The 6,000-nt window shown below is 50.6% G+C and overlaps 3 non-coding genes across 3 annotated transcripts; all 3 read left to right on the forward strand.

Moving 5' to 3' along the window:
* Positions 1-318: 318 nt before the first annotated feature.
* Positions 319-390, forward strand: trnae-cuc (transfer RNA glutamic acid (anticodon CUC)). Its single transcript has one exon. It is a non-coding gene; the product is annotated as a tRNA-Glu (tRNA).
* A 1,946-nt stretch (positions 391-2,336) lies between these two features.
* Positions 2,337-2,408, forward strand: trnae-cuc (transfer RNA glutamic acid (anticodon CUC)). Its single transcript has one exon. It is a non-coding gene; the product is annotated as a tRNA-Glu (tRNA).
* A 3,292-nt stretch (positions 2,409-5,700) lies between these two features.
* trnae-cuc (transfer RNA glutamic acid (anticodon CUC)) lies at positions 5,701-5,772 on the forward strand. Its single transcript has one exon. It is a non-coding gene; the product is annotated as a tRNA-Glu (tRNA).
* Positions 5,773-6,000: the final 228 nt, after the last annotated feature.

A 6,000-nucleotide genomic window follows, 5' to 3' on the forward strand; every position in this document is an offset into this window, starting at 1 on the left:
TGGCATGCCAGCGCATCTGCAGGCAGGCACCTGGCCATGATATCCCGCAGTGGCGCGAGGGAAAAGAAAAGTCTTCTTTGAGCCGGATTTGAACCCGCGACCTAAGGATCGCCTTATTAACAACTACAGTCCTCTGCGCTACCAACTGAGCTATCAAAGGTGCTAGCCTAAAGAGTTGGACTGAAAACTGACAAGTGCATTTAGGACAGACTCGGATGCTCTCCTATGATTGTAGAACGAGTACATCTGGCAAAAGCCTAGCCCTAGCCCCTGAACTTAATCCTATCTCCTTCCTTTCAGACGTGGCTGAAAACGGTGTCCCTGGTGGTCTAGTGGCTAGGATTTGGCGCTCTCACCGCCGTGGCCCGGGTTCGATTCCCGGTCAGGGAAGCGTGTGCTTTCTTGCACACCAAGTCCACTACAAGACTCTGGAAGCCCCCCACCCACATGCTGTGTAGGTTAAAGGAGTGTAAAGCGTCCTCCTTCTGCTACTTCCTTTTTTGCCAAACTTCTAAACGACACGTTGCTGCCTCATTCACCACCTCCACACACCCACACCAGCGTGGCTTTATGCTTTCAAGTCTGCAAGTCTTTTAGGGAGGCAAGATAAAGTTTGAGAAATTTGAATGGAACAGTGTAAATTATCCGTCACTGCCTTCAGCATATTGCACTCTGGCATGCCAGCGCATCTGCAGGCAGGCACCTGGCCATGATATCCGGCAGTGGCGCGAGGGAAAAGAGAAGTCTTCTTCGAGCCGGATTTGAACCCGCGACCTAAGGATCGCCTTATTAACAACTACAGTCCTCTGCTCTACCAACTGAGCTATCAAAGGTGCTAGCCTAAAGAGTTGGACTGAAAACTGACAAGTGCATTTAGGACAGACTCGGATGCTCTCCTATGATTGTAGAACGAGTACATCTGGCAAAAGCCTAGCCCTAGCCCCTGAACTTAATCCTATCTCCTTCCTTTCAGACGTGGCTGAAAACGGTGTCCCTGGTCGTCTAGTGGCTAGGATTCGGCGCTCTCACCGCCGCGGCCCGGGATCGATTCCCGGTCAGGGAAGCGTGTGCTTTCTTGCACACCAAGTCCACTACAAGACTCTGGAAGCCCCCCACCCACATGCTGTGTAGGTTAAAGGAATGTAAAGCGTCCTCCTTCTGCTACTTCCTTTTTTGCCAAACTTCTAAACGACACGTTGCTGCCTCATTCACCACCTCCACACACCCACACCAGCGTGGCTTTATGCTTTCATGTCTGCAAGTCTTTTAGGGAGGCAAGATAAAGTTTGAGAAATTTGAATGGAACAGTGTAAATGATCCGTCACTGCCTTCAGCAGATTGCACTCTGGCATGCCAGCGCATCTGCAGGCAGGCACCTGGCCATGATATCCGGCAGTGGCGCGAGGGAAAAGAAAAGTCTTCTTCGAGCCGGATTTGAACCCGCGACCTAAGGATTGCCTTATTAAAACTACAGTCCTCCGCTTTACCAACTGAGCTATCAAAGGTGCTAGCCTAAAGAGTTGGACTGAAAACTGACAAGTGCATTTAGGACAGACTCGGATGCTCTCCTATGATTGTAGAACGAGTACATCTGGCAAAAGCCTAGCCCTAGCCCCTGAACTTAATCCTATCTCCTTCCTTTCAGACGGGGCTGAAAACGGTGTCCCTGGTGGTCTAGTGGCTAGGATTCGGCGCTCTCACCGCCGCGGCCCGGGTTCGATTCCTGGTCAGGGAAGAGTGTGCTTTCTTGCACACCAAGTCCGCTACAAGACTCTGGAAGCCCCCCACCCACATGTTGTGTAGGTTAAAGGAATGTAAAGCGTCCTCCTTCTGCTACTTCCTTTTTTGCCAAACTTCTAAACGACACGTTGCTGCCTCATTCACCACCTCCACACACCCACACCAGCGTGGCTTTATGCTTTCAAGTCTGCAAGTCTTTTAGGGAGGCAAGATAAAGTTTGAGAAATTTGAATGGAACAGTGTAAATGATCCGTCACTGCCTTCAGCATATTGCACTCTGGCATGCCAGCGCATCTGCAGGCAGGCACCTGGCCATGATATCCCGCAGTGGCGCGAGGGAAAAGAAAAGTCTTCTTTGAGCCGGATTTGAACCCGCGACCTAAGGATCGCCTTATTAACAACTACAGTCCTCTGCGCTACCAACTGAGCTATCAAAGGTGCTAGCCTAAAGAGTTGGACTGAAAACTGACAAGTGCATTTAGGACAGACTCGGATGCTCTCCTATGATTGTAGAACGAGTACATCTGGCAAAAGCCTAGCCCTAGCCCCTGAACTTAATCCTATCTCCTTCCTTTCAGACGTGGCTGAAAACGGTGTCCCTGGTGGTCTAGTGGCTAGGATTTGGCGCTCTCACCGCCGCGGCCCGGGTTCGATTCCCGGTCAGGGAAGCGTGTGCTTTCTTGCACACCAAGTCCACTACAAGACTCTGGAAGCCCCCCACCCACATGCTGTGTAGGTTAAAGGAGTGTAAAGCGTCCTCCTTCTGCTACTTCCTTTTTTGCCAAACTTCTAAACGACACGTTGCTGCCTCATTCACCACCTCCACACACCCACACCAGCGTGGCTTTATGCTTTCAAGTCTGCAAGTCTTTTAGGGAGGCAAGATAAAGTTTGAGAAATTTGAATGGAACAGTGTAAATTATCCGTCACTGCCTTCAGCATATTGCACTCTGGCATGCCAGCGCATCTGCAGGCAGGCACCTGGCCATGATATCCAGCAGTGGCGCGAGGGAAAAGAGAAGTCTTCTTCGAGCCGGATTTGAACCCGCGACCTAAGGATCGCCTTATTAACAACTACAGTCCTCTGCTCTACCAACTGAGCTATCAAAGGTGCTAGCCTAAAGAGTTGGACTGAAAACTGACAAGTGCATTTAGGACAGACTCGGATGCTCTCCTATGATTGTAGAACGAGTACATCTGGCAAAAGCCTAGCCCTAGCCCCTGAACTTAATCCTATCTCCTTCCTTTCAGACATGGCTGAAAACAGTGTCCCTGGTCGTCTAGTGGCTAGGATTCGGCGCTCTCACAGCCGCGGCCCGGGATCGATTCCCGGTCAGGGAAGCGTGTGCTTTCTTGCACACCAAGTCCACTACAAGACTCTGGAAGCCCCCCACGCACATGCTGTGTAGGTTAAAGGAATGTAAAGCGTCCTCCTTCTGCTACTTCCTTTTTTGCCAAACTTCTAAACGACACGTTGCTGCCTCAATCACCACCTCCACACACCCACACCAGCGTGGCTTTATGCTTTCAAGTCTGCAAGTCTTTTAGGGAGGCAAGATAATGTTTGAGAAATTTGAATGGAACAGTGTAAATGATCCGTAACTGCCTTTAGCAGATTGCACTCTGGCATGCCAGCGCATCTGCAGGCAGGCACCTGGCCATGATATCCCGCAGTGGCGCGAGGGAAAAGAAAAGTCTTCTTCGAGCCGGATTTGAACCCGCGACCTAAGGATCGCCTTATTAACAACTACAGTCCTCCGCTCTACCAACTGAGCTATCAAAGGTGCTAGCCTAAAGAGTTGGACTGAAAACTGACAAGTGCATTTAGGACAGACTCGGATGCTCTCCTATGATTGTAGAACGAGTACATCTGGCAAAAGCCTAGCCCTAGCCCCTGAACTTAATCCTATCTCCTTCCTTTCAGACGTGGCTGAAAACGGTGTCCCTGGTGGTCTAGTGGCTAGGATTCGGCGCTCTCACCGCCGCGGCCCGGGTTCGATTCCTGGTCAGGGAAGCGTGTGCTTTCTTGCACACCAAGTCCACTACAAGACTCTGGAAGCCCCCCACCCACATGCTGTGTAGGTTAAAGGAATGTAAAGCGTCCTCCTTCTGCTACTTCCTTTTTTGCCAAACTTCTAAACGACACGTTGCTGCCTCATTCACCACCTCCACACACCCACACCAGCGTGGCTTTATGCTTTCAAGTCTGCAAGTCTTTTAGGGAGGCAAGATAAAGTTTGAGAAATTTGAATGGAACAGTGTAAATGATCCGTCACTGCCTTCAGCAGATTGCACTCTGGCATGCCAGCGCATCTGCAGGCAGGCACCTGGCCATGATATCCGGCAGTGGCGCGAGGGAAAAGAAAAGTCTTCTTCGCGCCGGATTTGAACCCGCGACCTAAGGATGGCCTTATTAACAACTACAGTCCTCTGCTCTACCAACTGAGCTATCAAAGGTGCTAGCCTAAAGAGTTGGACTGAAAACTGACAAGTGCATTTAGGACAGACTCGGATGCTCTCCTATGATTGTAGAACGAGTACATCTGGCAAAAGCCTAGCCCTAGCCCCTGAACTTAATCCTATCTCCTTCCTTTCAGACGGGGCTGAAAACGGTGTCCCTGGTGGTCTAGTGGCTAGGATTCGGCGCTCTCACCGCCGCGGCCCGGGTTCGATTCCTGGTCAGGGAAGCGTGTGCTTTCTTGCACACCAAGTCCACTACAAGACTCTGGAAGCCCCCCACCCACATGCTGTGTAGGTTAAAGGAATGTAAAGCGTCCTCCTTCTGCTACTTCCTTTTTTGCCAAACTTCTAAACGACACGTTGCTGCCTCATTCACCACCTCCACACACCCACACCAGCGTGGCTTTATGCTTTCAAGTCTGCAAGTCTTTTAGGGAGGCAAGATAAAGTTTGAGAAATTTGAATGGAACAGTGTAAATTATCCGTCACTGCCTTCAGCATATTGCACTCTGGCATGCCAGCGCATCTGCAGGCAGGCACCTGGCCATGATATCCGGCAGTGGCGCGAGGGAAAAGAAAAGTCTTCTTCGAGCCGGATTTGAACCCGCGACCTAAGGATTGCCTTATTAAAACTACAGTCCTCCGCTTTACCAACTGAGCTATCAAAGGTGCTAGCCTAAAGAGTTGGACTGAAAACTGACAAGTGCATTTAGGACAGACTCGGATGCTCTCCTATGATTGTAGAACGAGTACATCTGGCAAAAGCCTAGCCCTAGCCCCTGAACTTAATCCTATCTCCTTCCTTTCAGACGGGGCTGAAAACGGTGTCCCTGGTGGTCTAGTGGCTAGGATTCGGCGCTCTCACCGCCGCGGCCCGGGTTCGATTCCTGGTCAGGGAAGAGTGTGCTTTCTTGCACACCAAGTCCGCTACAAGACTCTGGAAGCCCCCCACCCACATGTTGTGTAGGTTAAAGGAATGTAAAGCGTCCTCCTTCTGCTACTTCCTTTTTTGCCAAACTTCTAAACGACACGTTGCTGCCTCATTCACCACCTCCACACACCCACACCAGCGTGGCTTTATGCTTTCAAGTCTGCAAGTCTTTTAGGGAGGCAAGATAAAGTTTGAGAAATTTGAATGGAACAGTGTAAATGATCCGTCACTGCCTTCAGCATATTGCACTCTGGCATGCCAGCGCATCTGCAGGCAGGCACCTGGCCATGATATCCCGCAGTGGCGCGAGGGAAAAGAAAAGTCTTCTTTGAGCCGGATTTGAACCCGCGACCTAAGGATCGCCTTATTAACAACTACAGTCCTCTGCGCTACCAACTGAGCTATCAAAGGTGCTAGCCTAAAGAGTTGGACTGAAAACTGACAAGTGCATTTAGGACAGACTCGGATGCTCTCCTATGATTGTAGAACGAGTACATCTGGCAAAAGCCTAGCCCTAGCCCCTGAACTTAATCCTATCTCCTTCCTTTCAGACGTGGCTGAAAACGGTGTCCCTGGTGGTCTAGTGGCTAGGATTTGGCGCTCTCACCGCCGCGGCCCGGGTTCGATTCCCGGTCAGGGAAGCGTGTGCTTTCTTGCACACCAAGTCCACTACAAGACTCTGGAAGCCCCCCACCCACATGCTGTGTAGGTTAAAGGAGTGTAAAGCGTCCTCCTTCTGCTACTTCCTTTTTTGCCAAACTTCTAAACGACACGTTGCTGCCTCATTCACCACCTCCACACACCCACACCAGCGTGGCTTTATGCTTTCAAGTCTGCAAGTCTTTTAGGGAGGCAAGATAAAGTTTGAG

This window comes from Hoplias malabaricus, chromosome 8, assembly GCF_029633855.1.
Source record: "Hoplias malabaricus isolate fHopMal1 chromosome 8, fHopMal1.hap1, whole genome shotgun sequence".
NCBI classification, from domain to species: Eukaryota; Metazoa; Chordata; class Actinopteri; order Characiformes; family Erythrinidae; genus Hoplias; species Hoplias malabaricus.